Raw genomic sequence first — 22622 nt, 5'->3', positions numbered from 1 at the left:
CTATTTCCATCACCCTATATGTTTCCTCTCAGGCCAGAGTTTAGGTTTTTACTTTTTATAATGTCAATATCCCCTAGTTTTTAGTATGCTTTTTGAGCATGTGGTTCACAAATTTTTCAGTGTGTTCCAGCTAGTCAGAATTCTTGTCATGCTATGTTTGCCCAGGCCATAATTGGTCTAGTATAATATGTAGTGTGTTCCTTGCACAACTGCGCACAGTTATCAGCCTGGACAGGCATGATGATCTATTTCCATCATTTTTTTTTTTGTGTGTGTCCGACTCTGGGCATAGGCTTCACAGCCTGCTCCCAAGGCCCAGTTGTCCTCCTACATACCATACACCTCTACGTGTCACCACTTCGGCGTTGACACCCACAGTTTATATTGAATACATGCTAGGACTGTTTCATACAGCACTGGTGTATTGGTAATAGAGGGGGTATTTTTACGACATCTCGGAGGGTCATCTGGTAGATCAGTAAAGTCTGCTTTAATGAGATTCAAATCCTTAAACTATTCCCTGCCCCAGCGGGGATTCGAACCTGGGTCCGTTAGGACTGCAGGCCACCTTTCTACTGACTGAGCCACCGCCTCCCCCTTGTTTTCCCGAGTTCCACTCATTGTTTTCTCCTAAAGCATAATTTAGCATTAGTTCCAAGTTCATTTGGTCCTTCTGCCCCATGTGGCAGTGTTTAACCCCTAAAATGTGGGACGTCGCGTCTGCGACGCTCGCCGAAAAGGATATAATGGCAGAGCGTCGTGTTTGCGATTCGAGTTAATTTTGAATAAACGCGGGCAAGGATGTTCCAGCTGGTATTGTCTATCAGTACCACCACCCTTTAGCTACAATTAGCATACTTTACCTTTGTACTACTGACCTCCGTTGTTGCCAAGTATCGCGTTTTTCCCCCCTCCCCCCCCACAACGGCCTGGCCAGCCTGGCTGTGATACATGGCAGCGCTCTGACTGCTCTGAACTGTAAATCTGCGCTCTCCTCTCACAAGCAGTTTATGCTAATAGGAAAAGCTTGTTTCCCCAGTTGTAACACTAGCTTTTTTTCGCTTGATTTGCTCTTGTTTAGCGTCAGTTTACCGCAGGCTTTCAAAGTGACATTATGGCGAGTTCTAGCTCTTCCGAGTCAGTGCGAGCAGCCTACAGGAATGAGAATAAAGTGACGGGCGTAAGGCAGAATAAAAAGCACGCTGTGGTGATCTTTTGGGAGGTAATATGATTGAAAATAATGTAGTATACGCGTTTTTAGCCGTGAAATTGGAAATGTTTGTTGAGTGACAGGAAAACCGCCGCCGTGCTGCATGTCGGCCGTGTGCTTCGTTGATTTAGCCTTATTTTCAGTGCTAATTGTACAAACACGGATTCCAAACTACCTGTACGTTGCAGTATAAAGTTTACTGTGACAGAATGAGGCTGTGGTAGAGGGGAAACCAGGTTGCTGGAGGTGTGAAAGTGAAGATTTTGTTACCCAACTTTGCAAGTCTCCACAAGTCCTTGGGTAGTACTTGAAGGCTCATCACCTGTCTCTGGAGAAAGCTGAATGTAAGTACTATCTGCCATACTAAGTATAATGTTCTAGGGTTAATCTCTGATTTTTGGCTAATATTTTCCTACATGTACTCAGACCGCGATCGAACGCCACCACCCGGGGGGGGGGGTCGGCTGTCGATGGCCGCGTATTAGGGGTTAAAGCACTGTGCAAGTACTGTGAATTGCTGTTACTACCTTAGCCCAGGGCTCAGGCCATGGTTTTACTTTTTTAAGTCTTAGATTGGTGATTGCCTGCTCCACGTGGTGTGCAGCTTGCAGTTCGCATGTGCCTGGCAGGCTACATCCTTCCTAGTTTGTTTGCCCTAGGTCATTTTCACCCAGGTCTCTGGCCCTGGGCTCCTGCCATGGTTTTTTCATGGATAATCCAGAGTTCTTTTGTTTTTTGTTTCTGATCACGTGGTTGGAGACCTGCACCCTCCGCTCCTCTAGGAATGGGGGTGGGTGGCCACCTGTGTACCTTCGCTATGAGGAATTTTCCTGATTAATCCTCTTCCCCCCTCGACCTGCCCTTCTCCCACTCCTATTTGTCTCTGGGGCTTAGTTTTGTCTTTTTGGGCAGGTGGATAGGGAGGTTCCCTAGCGCAGAACTTCCCCTAGTCCCGCTTCAAAAGCGACAGGGGAAAAGGGAGGAGGTAGCAGCCCTTTGTTTCTAACTTCTGTGCTTCTGTGTATCCCACCTTCCCATACTGACATTCCCCATCCAATGTCGGCCTGCTCCTTCAGAGGATGCTCTGAGAGGCTATGTAGGGATGGCAATATGCTTTGTAAGTCTCACACCTGATGTACGGAGGGCTGTGTCTTCATTTTCCAGTGTTGTGTCACCTGCTGTCCTTGGTGTGATGCCCTGTCTACTGCTCCCAATGTGGACAGCCTCCTGGAATACCCCTACATGGTAGCCCAAAGGAAGAGAGCTTAAAAATCAGCAGCTCACCATAGGGGAAGCAGTTTGACATGAGAGGATAGTGAGATGGATATGAATACTTGCAAACGATGTCCAGTACATAGCTCCGTCCTTCTACACCTCTGCCCATTCTAATGAGGCACAATTAGAGGGCAAGACAGTAGCCCTAGCTGGGGGCATAACAGCACTACCCCAGACGACGCCCGTGCACCTGGGGTATCGACAACAAAATTCATAACCTGGCCTCTCCAGCCATCTGGAGCATCGAGATAGGCAAAGGCCACAACACTCCCCATCCTCACACTATACTGTCTCCCGAACCATTGCAGAAACCACCACCAACAATCCATGGAGCAGAGGGTGACTGGGGAGATCGCTTGCTACCATTATTCAGCCTCTCTTACCTCACTGACCCACCTCACTTTACTCCCATGTCTCCATTCCTCCACTTACTAGACGCTAGCAATATTCCCTATGGCCGTCTTCGTCACCGTCCTCTCACTCCTCATCCCGGATTTTCGTCAGTTACCTGACTGGGATTCAAAACCAAGTTATCTGGTCCAGCAGAGGAGCAGTCCACAACTCTCTTTAAACCACTACACACCCTTACATTCGCAGGAGAAAGGGAATGAAGAGGACGAGATAGCTACATCCAGGGAGGACCACTTGCTCTTCAACTGTCCTAAAGAGTTGGAAGCTGTTTGTGGAGGTCTCATCCATCAAAACCTTCACCAAGCATTTGGACAAATTGTTACTAGAATGCCAGGACACAAAAAAATTATGGGTCTTAATGGTGCGGGAAACCATGGAAGTCCAGTTCGCCCCTATCTGGCTTACAATGGTGCAAGCAAGAGCAGGGCCTTTCATGACCAATGCCATAGCCATCAGAAGCCTAAAGTGGTGTGGTAATTGCCATTGAAGAAGAAAGTATCGTACAACTAAGGACTTCGGAAGACAACACGCTCAGCATTGATGATGACATTCTCCTTCTCCTTGGCAAAGTGGGAACTTAACTACCATGACATTTGGAAAGGGGGATTGTTCGTAGAGCAGTTCACCCTCTCATCGTTGCCGGACTGCTTCCTGCCATGTCTGGAGGAATGGACTGACTCTAACAAAGTTCCCCACAGGGTCATGTCTATCCATTTCCCAGTGTTAGTGAAGAGCAGTCATCATTGCTCATCTCTCAGGATGTTAGCTTCCGTCACCATGCTAACTACTCAGGTTCTCTGCTGGTACTGGCATCTCAGTTTCATCATTAGTTGAAATGGCTTGCTGTTAATCTCCATTGCAGACAGTGACAAACTGCAATAATGGTAGAAAAATGGCGTTCATCACGACGGAGTGAGTGTCCAGGGAAACAATCATTTGGGAGGTTCCCTTTTCTCCTAACCAGGTCCGTTGAGGAGGCATATGCTCACCTCCCATGTACCATACACCTCCCACCCTCCACTCTAACCTCTCTCAAGCCACAGAGGTCGCCTTTTCCTCATCACTACAAGCTCTCCAGTGTACCAGACTGGACAACAAGGCACCAACCTCGTCACTGAACACATCCAGCATGACAAAACGGCCTCAAGGCCCCTACTCAAAACTAAACACTAGCAAAAGGGTGTAACCAGCACTGATCCACGGGGCTTACTTACTTACCAGTTAACATGCTGGCCTATTGGTCTTTGCCTAGCCAATCGTGTTTTCATAAGACTAACGAGGGTGCTGGTGCATCATCTGGTGTCAGAGGGGATCAATGTATTAATGCACCTCGCAGCAGCCACCAAGGAGGAGTGTCCCAAAAATACAAGCTAACTAAGCAACTCAGCTGGGAGATTGACTTCAAAATCAACATGGAAAAGCTTTCTTGACCCCTGTGAAGCAAGTAATCTGGTTTGGTCTGGAGTAGGACACCAGGCAAATAAGACTGCGTCTTTCCCTGGACAGTGCATGTTGCCTTCGGGAAACTATGTTTAGGTCAACCTGAAGTAATGAAAACATGGGGAGTCGCTGCTGTGGGCACTGAACTTGGCAGGTTGTGCCACTACCACAACCACAGAAGGTAAAGGTGATCCCAGCAGAAAGGATGTTGCACACGAGACACGCTCCACCCAATCCCTGCCAGCCTCAGGAGTCTGCTTTGATGATTAAAGGTGCCAGACTCCTACGATTGTACCCACTGCCTAAGACCTGGGCAGGGGGATGCTGTCATGAGTGGGGCACCAACAACTGGGGGCTTGGATGTCAAGCACATATCAGGGAACTTGGAGTAATGCGAAGTCACAAGCAACTGGTGGTGCATTGCATCAAATAGTATGGTACGTCAAGGTCTGAGCCCTTCCAGGCACAGGCTGACCAAATCCAATGGCTCACTCACCATTGCCCGTCTACTCAGGGTTTTCTGAGGAGAAGAACCAGAGGATGCAGTTTCATCCTAGACTGTCAGAAATCTGCTTCTAGTACCAGAGTGCTGCAAAAGGTAAGCCCCAACCCATTGTCTCTGAGGACAGTGTGCCTCACAAACTCCCTAACAGAGAAGCTCCAAGCAACATTGAATTTTTATGCATGATATTTTTCCATTGGGTTCTACCCTCCACAGAATTTCATGGAAGATATGCTACAAACAATATGGGCCTCCACAAATCCCTCTGGACTACTTTCCTCTGTTTCTGAGCAGAATACATAGGCCCTTTAATAGCAGTCCCAGGTCCTGTCATTACCTCCACCAAGGAGGTTATGTTTAACCCTGCATTGGTTTGTTGGTTTGTCTGTCTGTCTGCCTGTATGTTAGTAGGATTACTCAAAAAGTTATGAATAGATTTTCACTAAATTTTGTGGAACCGTGGGCCATGTGCCAAGTAATAAATAAATTTTGGGCCGGATCCAGATCCTGAGTATCCCGTACAATATTCTACAAAAGTTGTCGATGAATTTCAATGAAATTTTGTGGACAGGTGCACCAAGAACTAAGACAGATTTGATTAATTATGGGGTCAGATCCGGATTCTACATCCACAGATCCGGATTCAGGATTTTTTTTTTTTTTGCGAGGAAGAAGGAACCAAAGGCCATGAACCCGCAATAAGAGTTCCCTCCAAGAGAAAAACAAAATACAAGGGAGAGCCAAATTCGAGATGCCTGGACACACTGCGTTTGAAAGACTGGAGATCATAGGCAGCAGGAAATACAGACAGAGGGAGACAGTTCCAGAGTTGACCAGTTGCATAAATGAAGGACTGGGAGTAACGGTTAACTCTTGCATTAGAGAGTTGGACAGAAAAGGGATGAGAGATTGCTGCTAGACGGGTGCTACGTGCCCATCATAGAGGTGGAGGAATGAACGCAGAGAGTTCAGATGAGCAGTGACCATTAAAGTAGTGATAGAAAAGAGATAAAGATGCAACAGTGCGGCGAAGAGACAGAGGTTGAAGGGAGTCAGTAAGAGGAGGAGAGTTAATGAGACTAAAAGCCTTTGACTCCACCCTATTTAGAAGAGCTGTTTGTGGGGAGCCTCCCCACACATGAGAATTGTACTCCACACAAGGGCAGATAAAACCCCTGTATAGAATCAACAATCGTGCAGGGGCAAAGAAAGAATGGAGTCGGCTTAGCACACCCAATCTCTTGGAAGTAGATTTTACAAGAGATGTAATATGATCTTCCCAAGATAAGTCCCGAGCATGTTCAAGGATGATGCAGGATTTAGCTGAATATTATTAAACATTAGTGGGTATACCTGTGGAAGATTTAGATGGGTTGATAGGTGCAAGAACTGAGTCTTAGATGCATTAAAAACAACAAGATTATTTTTACCCCAGTCAGAGATAAGAGCCAAGTCAGACATTAGGTGTGCCACAGCCTCATCCCTTGTTTGTTGAAGTAACTGCTGAGATGGGCGTTGCGGGAACCGAATGGAAAGGTGAAGGGTGGAGTCATCAGTGTATGAGAGGACATGGTTAGATGTACAGCTTAGAAGGTCATTGATGAATAAAAGGAAGAAAGTTGGTGATAGGACAGAGCCCTGAGGAACACCACTGTTGATAGATCTAGGAGAAGAATGATGGCCGTCTACAACAGTGGCTATAGAATGACCAGAAAGGAAGCTAGTGATGAAGGTACAGATAGAAGGAAAGAAACCGTAAGAGAGCAGTTTGGAAATTAAAGATCTATGCCAGACTCGATCGAAAGCCTATGAAATGTCAAGTGCAATGGCAAAGCTTTCGCCAAAGTTCCGAAAGGAGGATGACCAGGAGTCTGAAAGGTAGGTGAGAAGATCGCCAGTAGAGCGACCCTGACGGAACCCGAACTGACAATCAGAAAGAAGGTCATGATAGGAAAGATGCCTTAAAATTTGTCTATTGAGAATTGACTCGAAAACTTTTGAAATACAGACGTTAAAGCAATTGGATGATAGTTGGAGCGTTGGGAGTGGTCACCCTTCTTTGGGACTGGCTGAATGAGAGCAAACTTCCAGCAAGAAAGAAAGGTACAAATTGACAGACAAAGGCGAAAGAATTTGCCTAGGCTGGGTGTAAGCACAGAAGCACAGTTCTTGAGAACAACAGGAGGGACTCCATCAGGCCCATATGCCTTGTTGGTATTGAGGCCAGTGATGGCAGAAAATACATCAGCTGAAGAAATTTTAATATCAGCCATGAGGAAGTCAGAGGCGGGAAGTGATGGAGGAACAGCACCAGAATCGTCTAAGGTGGAATTGGAGGAGAAAGTCTGTGCGAAGAGATCTGCTTTATCAGTAGAAGAAATAGCTACAGAACCATCAGAATAGAAAAGAGGAGGGAAGGATGATGAGCTAAAGTTGTTAGAAAGGTTTTTGGCAAGGTGCCAGAAGCAGCGGGAAGAATTCGAGTTGGAGAGCTGAGAGCATTTAATACGGATGAAATTATTTTTAGCAAAGCGAAGAACAGGCTTAGGACGATTCCGGGCAGAAACATAAAGATGATGTGATTCAGGGGTGGGTCAGCTCCGGTACCTTTTTTGGGCCCTCTCCTTGTTGCGGACAGCATTAGAACAAGTGTGATTATACCAAGGCTTTCTTGCGTTAGTCAAAGGATATGAGAAAGGAATGTATGCTTTCATGCCCGAGAGAATAACCTCCGTAATGAGCAAGGCACACTCAAATGGCTCTCGGCCATGGAAGCAATAATCATTCCAGGGAAAATCAAAGAAGTACTGCCTGAGGGCCTCCCAATCCGCGGCTCCAAAATGCCACAGGCGACGTTTCCCTAGAGGGTCCACAGGCCGTACCGGAGTGATAGGACAGGTTAAGGTGATAAGGTTGTGATTGGAGGAGCCCAACGGAAAGAAAAAATTAACAGTGTAAGCAGAAGGATTAGTTGTAAGGAAGAGGTCAAGTATATTGGAGCTTTCTCCAAGGCGGTCTGGGATACGGGTAGGGTGCTGTACAAGCTGCTCTATGTCATTAAGGATAGAAAGGATGTAGGCTTGTTCACCAGGTGGATCAGTGAAAGGAGAGGAGAGCCAAAGGTGGTGGTGAACATTGAAATCTCCTAGGATGGATATTTCCGAGAAATGAGAAATGGATAGAATGTGTTCCATTGTAGAAGTAAGATAGTCGAAGAATTTTTGATAGTCAGTAGAATTAGGGGATAAGTAAACAGCACGGATACTTAGTCAGAGAATGGCAGGCAGGCCGAAGCCAGGGCGTAGAGAATTCAGAAGAATCGAGTTCAGGAACACGAGAGCAAGATAAGTCGTTGCGTATATATACACAACAGCCACCTTTGGCTTTGAAATGAGTATAGAGAAAGTAGGAGGATACAGAAAAGGGTTTGCTGTCAGTTGCCTCAGACGGCTGAGTCTCAGTTAGAAAAAGAAGGTGAGGTTTAGAGGAGAGGTGGTGCTCAACAGAGCAAAAGTTAGAGAAAAGGCAGCGAATGTTGCAGAAATGAAGAAGAGTCAGACAGTGGTTCCAGGCAGCTCGAGTCGTCACTGGGAGAGGGGCGGAAGGTGGTGGCATTTATGGTCCCCCCCCTGGGGACTCCAAGGCTGGGTGATAAGATGCCATGATTTTTTTTGAATTTTGGAAAAGGAAGTGTGATGTGTACTGTGTATGTAGTTTGGTGTAGATAGAGAAATTTGTGTTGGAGACCATGCTGGCCTACTCTCTGTGTAACTGAGACACTGAAAAAGTTCAGCAAAGGGGGATGGTCAGGAAATAGTCCTGAGGGCTGATGAAACGGGAGCTCCAGCACTCCCTGTCATCAGCTTTCCATCCACCTCGGGAGCATTGCCCTGCTCGACTGGTGCTACAGTCTACTCCTCTTGCAATTTCTTCACTCTTCTCACAGGAGCTGTTTCCTCCTGTCTTCCCCTCCGTCTCTTCAAAAGCTGTGAACAGATTTTGATGATACTTAGTGGAAGGGTGGGCCATTGGCCATGGAAGAAGTGGTTGAATTTAGGGGCGGATCCAGATCCGGATCCACAGTATCCAGAACAATATCTCCAAAAGTTCTCAATGATTTTCAATGAAATTTTATGGAAAGGTTGGTCATGGACCAAGAAATAAGTGATTAAATTTTGGGGCTGATCCGGATCCTATATCCATGGATCCGGATCCGGATCCTTTTAAATGGCAATGGCATTAGCGAAGGTATGCACTCTGTGAGCGTTTTCTAGTTTCTGTCGAGTTTGGTGCAGACGAAAGGCAGGGTGGGGACTGTCTTAAATTTATACTGTTCCCAGCATGCACTATCTTCGCAGGGGCGTCATTTGGAGGGGGGGGGGCAGCGAGAGGTGCTCGCCCCCCCAAGCTTTCTAAGGGGTCCTCCAAATCAACTACAGTTAATGAAAAAAAAGATACAAGGTTAACACTGTGAAATTGAAAATAATTTGTGTTTAGCCTCAATACGTTTTGAGTGAAATATATCGTGTGTGTGTGTGTGTGTGTGTGTGTGTGTGTAATAATCACAATAATTTATTAGGTATTTAAAGGATGTCAATGTAAATATGTTCCTAGCCCGCTGTACAGTTAACCTCAGTATCGAACTGCCTTTTTTTATTGCATTCTGGCTATCATTAATAGTTTTTATTCATCTTAGGAAGTACGTACTGTACCTGTAGGTAGGAATCTTTGGAGTTCATCTAGATCAGTGGTTCCCAAAGTGGGCGTTGCATTAAGGGTTGAAGAACTTGAAGCACTACAGGCATCATCATCCTATATATATATATATATATATATATATATATATATATATATTCAACCAGTAAAGCAACTAATAATACTGACTTAGCCACTACATCATCCCCTAGTCAAGACTCAGTTTTTATTTCTGTTGATGAAGCATAAGTCACATTAGCACATACTGTTGCACTGAACCAAGATAAAAAATAGACAAAAGTCAGACCATCCACATTACAAACTCCAGCGACTCAAGCAGTTGATATATCTAAGTCCCCCTATGATATATCCAGTCAACCAAAATTGCCAAGCTACCCAAGCAATGAGAATAATAGGAAATTTAGAAGTCCCTATTTTGATATAATTTCTTGGTTAGAATAGCCTACTCGGTCTCACAAGATGCGTGTTACTGCTCTCCATGTAGGCACTTGGCTGGAGCATCTGTTCGTAAGAAGGAAGGATTATGTAGGACACCGTTTATTGATGTTGGAACAAGGAAACGGAAAGATACCAGTACCCTTCTCAAACAACATCAGGCAAGTGAAAGACACATTAATAGCGTGATCGCTTGGTCAAATGTCAAGGATATTCAGTCAGGGTCCACTCAGTCTGTAGCATCTTCTCTATCTTCAGCTAGACTACAAGAAATTGAGGACAACAGGGAACATGTATAGTTACTTTTAAAAGTCACTGCATTACTGGGAAGGCAAGGCCTGCCTTTTCGTGGACATAATGAGGGTGGTGATACATTAAATTCAGGAAATTTTGTAAAAATTCTTCACCTAATTGCTGAGTCAAATCCCTCTCTAAAACAAAAATTTGATCGACCAGAATGAGTTGATATCAGTTGTTGGAAGTCATATCAAGGACACAGTTTGTGTTAAGCACAAGAAGCCAAGTACTTTTCAGTTATGGTTGATGAAAGGCAAGACTTGTCAAAAATGGAACAGATGGCTGTTCTTGTGCGGTGCTTTAGTGAAGGTATTGTGAAGGAACGTGTCACTGGAACCTATCACATGGAAAAGGTTGATGCTGCAAGTTTAGCTGATTTTATATATAAGGAGATAGGACAATCTGGTTTAATATGGTATAGGTGTGTGGCTCAGTGTTATGATGGTGCTAGTGTAATGAGTGGATGCTCTAGCGGGATTTAAGCAAGACTACGGGATAACATTCCCCAAGCAGTATACATACATTGGCATCCACACAAGCTGAATTTAGTACTGGGCAACTGCATAAAGAACACCAGTGACCTCTCTTCATTTTTTTCAATTATTAACACACTTTACACATTTATTAAACAGTAGCACAGGTAACCAACTTTTCACAGAGGCATAGAAAGCAGAAAATCTTCAGGTTTTGACACTAGAAAAACCTATCATAACTAGATGGTCATACTATTATAGGTCAATATCAAAGGTTAAGCTTCGCTATGGAAGTTTGCTATCAGTGCTTGATACAGTTTCTGAGGGTTCTGATTCAGATGCTGTGGCAGAAGCAAATGGACTGTACAAAAAGTTAGTCTTTCAGGTTCGTAATGGATCTACATATTACTGAACAAGTCCTTAGACCTTACAAGTCGTCTGTCAGATCAGCTTCAAGCAAAGGAAGCCTTACTATCTGAAGCTTGCTCTTTCATATAGTCAACTGCTAAGGAATTGCAGGTCTTGAAAACGGACGAGGTTTTCTCTGATATTTTCGACAAAGGTAAAGATTTCGCGTCAACATATGAGGCAGATACCAACTTGGAAAATTCAAATCAGTTGAACAGACCTAAGCCTAAAAGAATTCAGAAGGTATCATCAGGACTAAAGAGCTTCTTAAATGATTCGGCTCTAGGGAGAAATGAGGCGAATACTTATATTGCTCCAAAGTCTGAAATCAAAAGAACCTATTTTGATAGATAGATTTCTCTCAGAGCTTGATATTCGCTTCACACAAAACGACTTTTTTCAGTACTTAGCTTAGTCAAGACATACAGTACCGAAGAACCTCAGTGACAAATGATGGCTTAAGTGACTTGGTACTTATGGCCTCAGAAAAGGAACTTGTTAAAAATCTTAACTTTAACACCCTGGTTGATAACTTTACAAAGCATAGATCACGGAGATATCCACTGTTGCAGTAATTTATTCATTTTTCAGTGCAATAAATATATGTAGTTTAATTTTCAATTTCCTCTAATGAATCCTTAAATTAATATACTCTTCTTACGTGAGCCTCTTCCAAATTTTAAAACTATAAGTTTATTTCTCCCACCTCTTAGTGTAGAGCTTACTTTTTCACATTACATTATATGGTTCATGGTATTTTGGGGGCAAGTAAGCTAAAACCTTTCCATTTTTAATTCAATTACAAGTTTACATCTTTTCATTCTCAATTTTATATTAATTAACTTTTCATTAGGCTGTAAGAATGAAGTCAGTTTAAGCTTTCACTAATACAAATATTTTAATTACTGTTTGGTCTCTTATCCAAGGTCATTAACACATAATGCAGTGATATGTACTTTACCATGCAATTTAAATTAAATATTAAACGTCACACAGAAATACTGCCAGTGCTAGAATATCCATTAGTGTATCTTTCAGGAAGTATTTTGTTTAACAAATAATTGTATACAGTATACAGTATATATTTGTTTCCTGCTTTACTTCTCTAAATACGGCTTTGCATATGGCTTCAAAATGCTCGCTTGCCACCCCACCCATGTGGGGAGGTGGGAGTAGGGGAGGCCTCCTAATTATCCTATGGCCCTCCCCCCCAAGAAGAATTGAAATGACGCCCCTGTATCTTTGCAAGGCATGGACTGGTGGTTTCTAGTTTTTATCGAGTTTGGTAAAGAAGAAAGGCAGGATGGGGACTGTTTTAAAGTTGTGCACTGTTCCCAGCATGCACTATCTTTGCACAGGATGAACTGGTGGTGTTCCTATTGCCATCTCCAAGGACGCTAGCAAAAAATAAGAAAGAAGACTTCAGGCTTGCTCCTCTCACAATCGCAGCCTGTATGATAAGTGCTGTCCACCACCCTCTATGCCCAGTAGCAGCGCTTAACCTGCCTTGTGCCGGCTATTTTTAGCCCTATGGGTCACCCCAGTGCCAGCCATTTTTTGACCTTTTTTTTATGGCTTAAATGATAGATTGTGATGTGGAAACAACGAATTTTGCAGTTAAAATGCTGACCGAGGCTCGGAAATGGGTTTTATTCAATCCAGGACACTGGTATACAGGTATAGCTGCTCTCTCACGCTCACTACATATGTGAGAGAAAACTGTTTTCCATATAGGGTATACTTAGGTATTTATGCTGGGAAGGTATAGTAATGTTCAGTACACTTTTCTGATTACTTATAACTTCAGCATCTATCACAATTTGCATGTCTTTCTAATTGTGAATGCATTATCTTACACTTACTTTAAGACAGGAACAACCTAACTACATTACGTACAGTCCTGGCACTTACAAGAAGGTGTTTACAAATTGACGTCACTATATAGTCCTTACACTTACAAAAAAAAAATTACAACTTACGCTTACATGAAAATATTTACAAAACGCCTTCACTATGCACAGCACTGGGTGAAGCACACAGGCAGAGTGAGGCAGAGCGAGTGTGAGGGTGGGAGCGAGTGAGTGTATGGCCTTGACAGCCTGGGGGATGGTAGAGGAGCAGTTACCTTACATGCCTGCCAATTTTTACTCGCGTATCTTGAAAAATGCGGTCACAATGAAGTTTTTTATTTTAGACCATTCTAAAATGGCACTGGCACTGAGCGCGCAATTACGTCAGACCGTTTTAAAACGGCACTGGCACGGGGCGGATTAAGCAGTACCCAGAAGTGTCAGTAGACGGAGACTTGAGAGAGACATTGTTATGTTCAGATTTGGGTCCCCCCTTTTTCAGTGAGGGTACTCTGTGCTTAGCAGAGAGTGTACTAGTAGAGTCTATCACCCCTGAAATAATAGCAGAAGCAGTCTTGGTAAGTGATCCGTGAGCACACGGACTTTGGGGAGCAGCCGCATCTCTGGCATTTCTCCACACACACACTCACTCTCACTTGCACAGAGAGGTGGCCGGTAAGTTCACCGATGTCCTTCATCACAACATACATAAATTACTCCAAGGGGGATGCTTCATGAATAGCACTAAGGCCTCTTCCTAGGCAACAACCGAGAAACATAACACTGCACTCCATGCTCTCACAGAAGTGGTGTTCATGCTTTCTCTCACTATCACACTACTCCATACCAGTTACGAACTGCCTGCTCAGTATGCTCCAACCCCACCACTGGGTGAGGAGGGCAGCAGGCGTCCATTCATCACCAGAGGTAGTGCGGTGCACCTTCCTTATGCTCTCTATCACAATATTATTTCTTTGGTTCGTTTGTGCTCTTGGCAAACAAAGAAAAAAGAATTAAATGAGTGCAAGCGAATGACAGAGAAAAAATAAAAATAAAATATGGGTGATTCAACGTGAAAAGGTGAAAATTAATATGTTCCAACTGGATGTCTCTTGTGTGCTGTGAGATCACTCGGCCCTAGGACCCCTTACCATGCACATACCTTGTATTAGAGCAGGTATTGAAAAACTTACCTTATACGGACGTTGTCCACATGAAGAAAAAAAAAAATACGGGAGAGCATGGATTCTCAGTGAACGTGTCAGATGAAATGTCCAGTGCTGTTGCCTACCTAGCCCGTGAGTTACAGTCCGTGATCCTCAGTATATATGTTCCTGTCAAGCATTAAAATTTAGAAAAAAAGAAACTATGTTGTTTTTCACCTCTTTCCATCCTTTTGGTATGGAGCTAACTAAATGCAAACTCCCCAACCTTGTCATAACACCAGGTTTGAAGATGAATGTGGAATGGCTCTTTATGTCAGGGGTGAGGGGGGATGTTTGCGTTTATCATTAATACCCACCCCGCTTCACATCCTACCCAAAGGTGATCAGTTGTTATGAGAATGACGTATCTTGCCAACACCTGCATTGAGCAAGCGAATGGCAGAGATGAGGTAAGGGGGTAAGAGTATGGAGGGGACTGTACATGCGTTTGCCAGTTTTGTCGATGTTTTGGCAAACATCCTCCTTGGCATAAAAAGGCTTTTCATCTTCGGCTTCAAAGCCAGTATTTATATAAGTGATAGCAATTGGAAGTAAAGCAATTATTAACTTATTATAGAAGTGCATTACATGGATATGAACCTTTACTTAAGATACAACAGTAGTACCCTAATATACATTTGGGGGTCTTTTGAAATGTTTCTTATTACATTTCCAGTGCGATTTATATTTTTTACCAACTATATTGTAGGTGGGCGTGGCCACCCATTTCCTCCATGTAATGCACCTTTCTGGTGACTCTACCAAAATGATAAGCCAAATGGTTTCTTCTAATCTAGGGAAACATATACCATGATGGGTGGTAACCATTTAACCAAATTGACGCTTTCTGGTGAATTGGGTTCAGGTGCATTAATTGGACAAGAACCATGAGGGTTGTTTCGGGATCATTGCTAAAATGATGCCACTTGGGCTCAACGGGGTTGGTCACCCTTGCCTTAAATGTCAGTGCTTTGTATCCTGCCTCCAGATCCCTATCCACTGATGAGGAAAGGAGTATTGCATGACAGATGCATGAACATTCCACATTGCTAAAAAACTGATTGCCTTCACAGATATTGGCCCTAAGGATGATGAAGCTTGGTCTGCTGCTGATCATCTTCTTTGACGCCGCATGTGCTACAAGGAGCTTTCTGCTTATATCTTCTGCAGGTACAGCTGCTTATAATACGCACACACATTTCAGTGCACACATATACCTATATGCATATAGGGTAATTTTTACATGCTTACCAAGTAATTTTTGCTCAAACATAATTCGGTCTCATATTATACCTTCATGGGCTCAACCAACACGTTCCTAATTTCCCTTGTGAACCTGTTCATTGGATCCTTTTCTCCCACTGGCCTTTATCCTCAGGAGCTTTTCTCCCTCATGACCTAGTTATCTGCCAGACACCACACCTGTTTTTTGCCACTAACCCATTTTCTAAATGGTACTTATACCTTCCCCTGAACTTATGTTTCCCTTATATCAGATCCCTCTCTGGACTAATTTTCGTCATGGAATTATTTCACTTCATGATCTGTTCAGTAAGTGGACCTGTTCCTTATCTGTGGAGATATTTTCTCCACATTCATATTTTCCTGAATGGGCTTTTCTTCCATCATGGGTGAAATTCCTCAAGCAATTAAGTATCCACAAGAGATCCGTATTCCCACAGATCAGTTTCCTTTCCATGTAATAATAGTAATGGTAATAGTAATATTATTACTAATACTATCTATCTATCTATCTATAGCCCGACGCCCTAATCCCGCAAAGGGTGGCTGCAGACAAAACTCCTCCAAGTCGCTCTGTCGCCCACCATTTGACTACCCTCCCCTCATCACTCCCCCTTCCCTCATATACCTCTCATCTCCATCCCTTCACCTCATCCTCGGTCTTCCCCTCCCTCTCCCTCCCTCCACCTCACCTACATACACCCTCTTAGTCAGTCTTTCATTCACCATTCTCTACACATGTCCAAACCACCTCAGTATATTTCGCCTAATCTTCCCAACCACATCCACATCCACCCCACAACGTTCTTTCACTTTTTCATTCGTCAACCTGTCCCTCCATGTCACTCCACATGCTCCTCTCAAGTAACTCATTTCCACTGCTCTCATACTTGTTCCCTTCTTGCAAGGTCCATGCCTCGCTTCCATACGTCAGGGTAGGGATCACAATACTATCATGCAGTGACTTCTTAACTTCCATACTCACCTCCCTATTTCTCAACACTGCTTTCAGTGAACCAATAACCTTCCTTCCCTGATGTACCCTTTCACGCACTTCGTCTCCCAAAGTTCCATCCTTACTCATCACACTACCCAAGTACATGAATGCACTCACATTCTCCATATCCTCGCCATCCAACCTCACCCTGCGCTCTATGACTTCATTCCTCTCAAACACCATAACTTTACTCTTGTTTACATTAACTTTCAGCTTCCTCTTCCTACACACTGTCCCAAACTCATTCACCAAACCTTGCAACTCCAATTCATCTTCACTCAACAATACTGTAGCATCAGCAAACAACTGCACAGGAATCTTCCAAATCTCACCCTCATTCATTAGAGCCACCCCCACATCCACTGTCCTACCTAGCACCTCCTTCACAACCCCATCTATGTATATATTAAACAGCCATGGAGACATCACACAACCCTGTTTCAGTCCCACATTGAGATCAAAGAACTCACTCAGCTCACCATCCACTCGCACCGTAGCCCTAGCTCCTTTGTACATACTCTTTACAACTCTCAACAATTTCCCCTCCACTCCATATATGCTCAGTACCTTTCACATATCTTGACTATTAATTCTGTCATAAGCTTTCTCCAAGTCCATGAAGGCAGCATACACTTTCTTTCCCTTCTCTAGATGCTTTTCCAATAAACATTCTTAAAACAAATATCTGATCTACACACCCTTTTCCCTTCCTAAATCCCCCTTGTTCTTCTCCAACTAGCTCCTCTGTCATATGCATAACCCTATCAATGAGTATTCTGTCATATATTTTTCCAGTCACACTAAGAAGGCAAATGCCCCTATGGTTACCACATACTTCTCTCTCCCCTTTTCCTTTGTATAAAGGAACAGTTATACATGATTTCCAGTCCTCCGGAACCCTTCCCTCTTCCCAAGCCAATCTACATAATTTCTATATCCACTCCACTACAATCTCACCCCCGTACCTCAGCATTTCACCACACACTGCATCAATTCCTGGGGCCTTTCCCATCTTGATCTTCTTCATTGCTTCCACTATTTCCACCCTACTGATCTCTTCCTCCCTCCTCTCATCTCTCCGTCTCCCAGCCATTCCCCAACCACTTATACTCGCACTGCTCTCACTCTCTACATTCAACAAATCCTCAAAGTGCTTTCCATCTCCCCAATTTCTCTCTCTTCTCTACCAACAATCTAGTATTCCTATCTTTCACTCCCCTACTATTTCCCCTTTCACACTGCCTTACTTTCTTTACCTCCTTCCAAAACAATGTCTTACTCTCCCTCCATTTCACACTCAGAGTCCTCCCAAACTCTTCATCCACTTTCTTCTTACTCTCCTTCACCAGTCTCTTCACCTCCCTTCTGCTCACATATACCTCTCTCTTCTCTCTCTCATCTTCTCCCCTACCTCTACTCGCTAGTCATTCACTATATGCCTTCTTCTTTTGTTCCACAGCTTGTTTCACTTCATCATTCCACCATGCCGTCCCTTGCACACCCTTGCATCTCCTCACTCCACAAACAACCTAACACGCTGTGCCTATCTCTTCCGTGAATATCTTACATACGTCTTCCATCCCTTCCTTCTGCTCTAACTCATACCTTCCCAATCTTTCTTCCAAGATGCTCTTATACTCTGCCATTTTCTCACTGTCTTGCAACTTCTTCACTCTTCTCACAGGAGCTGTTTCCTCCTGTCTTCCCCTCCGTCTCTTCAACCATTTTCACTGCAGCCTTAATAATAATAATCATCATCATCCGGACCTCTTTTCCCACCCAATAATGATAAAATAATAATAATAATAATTGTAGGTAGGTGGGGGCGTTCACCATCCACTCACTCGTTGTAGTGCTGCTTTCGGGTGTCTGCCCTTTCCTCTCCTTCATCCTTCTTTCCTTCCATCCTCTTCTGTCTTTCTTTACGTCATTCTTTCCTTGTCTTTCTTCCTGCAGGTGACTTTACATTCCATCTTCTGTCTTTCTTTCCTTCATTCTTTCATCTTCCTTCTGCCTGTGGGTGACTCTACACAGAGTGACAAGCCAAATGGTTTCCTGTACATCAGGAAACCATTTACTACGCTTGTTTTTTTTTTTTTTTTTTTTTTTATGTGACCGACTCTGGGCATAGGCTTCACAGCCTGCTTTCAAGACCCAGTAGTCCTTCTACGTACCGTACACCTCTGCATGTCACCACTTCGGCGCTAACACCCACCGTCCATACTGAATACATGCTAGGGCTGTCTCATACAGGATTGGTGTATTGGTATTAGCGGGGGTATTTTTAAGACATGTCGGCGGGTCTTCTGGTAAATGAGTCAAGTCTGATTTTACCGATTTCAAACCCTTAAACTGTTCCCTGCCCCCAGCGGGATTTGAACCCGGGTCCATTAGGACTGTAGGCCAACTCTCTACCGACTGGTGGTAACCATATAACCAAATTTTGGCGCCTGGTGGTTTAGTGGGTCATTATTTCACTTCAGTCGGATTGAATCAGTTAAGGCTTATATCCAAGGGGTGGTTGGGGTTGACTGCTCATGTAATGCCACTCAGGGATGAGTGAGGTTGGTCACTCTCATCTTAAATGTCGGGACCAATTGCATAGCCCCGGGCTCCTACGACCCTCATGGGGCAATGCAGGATTGAATGATGCATGGATGGAATAATAATAATAATAATAATAATTTAATAATAATAATAATAATAATAATATTATTATTATTATTATCATTATTAATCATTGTTATTATTATCATAATGCATAATAATAATAATAATAATAATAATAATAATAATAATAATAATAATAATAATAACTAGAACACGGAAAAATTGTCCAAGGAATATTTTGATAAAGAAAAACTTCCCACAGCCATTACCTACTAGAAGCCGAGCTATAAAGGGAACCTTGAGGTCAAGGTCATTGATATTGTGTATGTCACCTTAGGCATCATAGTCTGTTAGTCGACCAAGTTTGGTGGCTGTAGCTTTAATACTTCATGGAAAATTTGATGACATGCAGAATATAGGGAACAACTCCATTTTTTTACCCCAGCCGATCTCAGAGAATAATCAACCTATTAGCACCATATTCCTTTCTGCATTGCGTCAACCTTCAGTCTATGTTACAGTAAAATTTTAGCTTCTTAGCTTAAGCGGTTCTTGAGATAGGATGGCTGAATCATTTTTCTATGTTCAGGGTAACATCCGGAAAGCTGGTTGACGGATTGCCACCGTTTTAGGCCAAAAGAAGCGGACAGCTCTCTAAGTTGGCCAAGTTACAAGACTCTAGGCCAAAGAGCCTTCGAAATATCGCTTTTCTACTTAAGTAATAATAATAATGATGACCAATAGAAAAATAAAACTTCCCACAGGGATGTGGAAAGTTTGAATGAAAGTAATTTTTCTGAGATCAATCTTTAGTCTTTTATAGACTTATGTTCGTATTTGGGCCTAATTACCCCAAGAACCTATTACTTCACAGTCCAATTCCAGCAACAGATCCTCTCTCTCTCTCTCTCTCTCTCTCTCTCTCTCTCTCTCTCTCTCTCTCTCCAGAGAGAGAGCAATAGAAAGATATATAGATATAGATAGATAGATAAATAGATAGGCATATGTATATATGCCTTATAAATAATACACACACACACACACACACACACACACACACACACATATATATATATATATATATATATATATATATATATATATATATATGGCGGATAGGGGAAGCCCTTGTACAGTAGATATACGAGGTACGGTCTTAGACGGCGTGGACCATGCGACCCCCTGTAGATGTATGGGGCTCCACAGAATATAATGAATAAGGTGGCACAAAAATTACTTCTCTCCCGAAACTATCTGGCAGGGAGGTAAGATTATTTGCCACAATTCTCCCAACCAAACACGAGTTCTATTGCAAATTATTTTACAGGCGTTGCTGTTGGATCATCGTCTACTAAAGGTCCAACCGCACTCCCTACTTTGTGTGCCACCGAAAGTGAGTAGGCACTGTGCTGGCAAGTTAGAGACTGGGATATTAAACAAACTGAAATCCATGGAGATCTATGTATCCAATGTAAGAAGCCTTGCAGAAGATTACAAACTTGATAATTTTATGACTGAACTGGAAAACATTAGTAGGGATATTGTAGGTTTGAGTGAGACTCACAGAAAAGAAGAACAGAAATTCGTCTCGAAGACAGCAACCACCTCATTTACTACAGAGGAAGGCAAAATGAAAGAGTTAGTGGTGTATTTTTTTTTTCTAATAAACAGAAATACTGCAGATTGCATTGTTAAATTCAGCAGTGTATCTGACAGAGTCATTGGTTGTAATTAGACTATGCAAAAAATATACCCTGAAAGTAGTACAAGTATATGCCCCAACTTCTCAGAGCTCAGGTGAAGAAATAGAAAAATTCTATACGACATCTCTGAGATTATGGAAGACGAAAAGACCACATATACTATACTCATTGGAGACATCAATGCAAAAGTTGGGAAATCAAAAATTGGAGAAGCATGTATACGAAAATTTGGAGTGGTAGAAATGAATGAAAGAGGAGAAATGGTGGTAAATTTAGCTGAAATGTATAACATGAGAATAATGAACACATTCTTTCATGAATGAACAGGGAGAAAATGGACCTGCATAAGCCCAAATGGAAAAACAAAGAATGAAATCTACTTTGTTACAGCAGACAAGAATAACATGATCACAAGTGTCACAGTTATCAACAAAGTAAATATAGGAAATGACCATAGAATGATGGGTTGCACAGCCAGATTCAATTTCAGAAGTGAAAGAAATAAGATGATTAAAGATAATAAGATATGCCGAATAAAAGTAGACGACAACAAAACATCCTTTCAGTTGCAAATAAGGAACAGATTTCAGGCTCTAAGCAATGCTGAATGTGACACTGATGAGCTGAATGAGAGACTAACAAAAGTGCTAAGAGAATCAACGATGGTGGTAGGAAAACCTAACACAACCAAATCTAAGAAGCACCAAGAAAAAACACTCAAGGTTATGAAAAAAAGAAATGAAATGAAAGTAAAAACAAAGAAAGATGAAACAGAATGAGCGGAATTAAATAAGCTTATCAACAAGAGACAAAGAGAAGAAAAAAGAAAGAGAAACATGCTTCAGATCAAAGAAACCATCAAACAAGGAAAAAGCCTGAAACAGATCCAAAGTAAAGTGTCACTAGGAAAGCAACAAATGACATCACTGAAAGACAAAAACGGTCAATTCATTAAATGCAGAGATAAGATGGTGAATAGAGTTGAAGAATTGTACAAAGAACTGTATGCATCAAAGACAGTGGTACCAAGAGCAAACTTTTCAGCTGACACACTTGAAATACCTACGATAACACCAGACGAAGTAAATATTTCTAATAAAAATATGAAAAGAGGGAAGGCTCTTGGAGAAATGAAATAGTATCAGATTTACTGTCGGATGCAGGAGTAGAAGTACAAAGTAGGCTTGCTGACTTATTTACTCAATGTATAAAGAAGATGAAAATTCCAAAAACATAGTGTAATGCAAGAGTTATTTTACTTTACAAGAAAAAGATGGCTCAAAAGATCTTAGTAACTATCGACCCATTATCTTATTATCAGTCATTTGCAAACTCTTCGCTAAAGTCCTTACGAACAGAATAACAATAAATTTGGAGGAAAATCAGCCTCGTGAACAGACAGGATTCCGAAGAAGGTATTCGACTACTGATCATCTACACAAAATGAATCAGCTAATTGAGAAAACTACAGAGTATAATACACCACCATGCTTAGGTTTTGTTGATTACAAAAAGGCTTTCGACTCAGTGGAGCACATAACAATTATAAACTCATTGCGAGAACAAGGAGTGAATGAGAACATTGTAAAACTGCTCGAAAACGTATACAAAGAGGGAACTGCCACAGGTAAATTAAATAAGGACTCAGAAAAAAATAAGATTGAGAAGGGTGTGCGTTAGGGATATACAATTTCACAGCATGCCTAGAAAGTATTTTCAGAATACTAGACTGGGAAAACAAAGGAGTGAACATAGATGAAGAAAAGCTAAACAATTTAAGACATGGAGATGGCACTGTCCTAATCTCAAAAACAGCAGAGACATTATGAGAAATGTTATATTACCTGA

This window comes from Coenobita brevimanus, chromosome 33 (genome assembly GCF_032717465.1).
Source record: "Coenobita brevimanus isolate Jiangsu-jjx chromosome 33, ASM3271746v2, whole genome shotgun sequence".
NCBI lineage: Eukaryota > Metazoa > Arthropoda > Malacostraca > Decapoda > Coenobitidae > Coenobita > Coenobita brevimanus.
Note: the sequence above shows the minus strand (reverse complement) of the source record.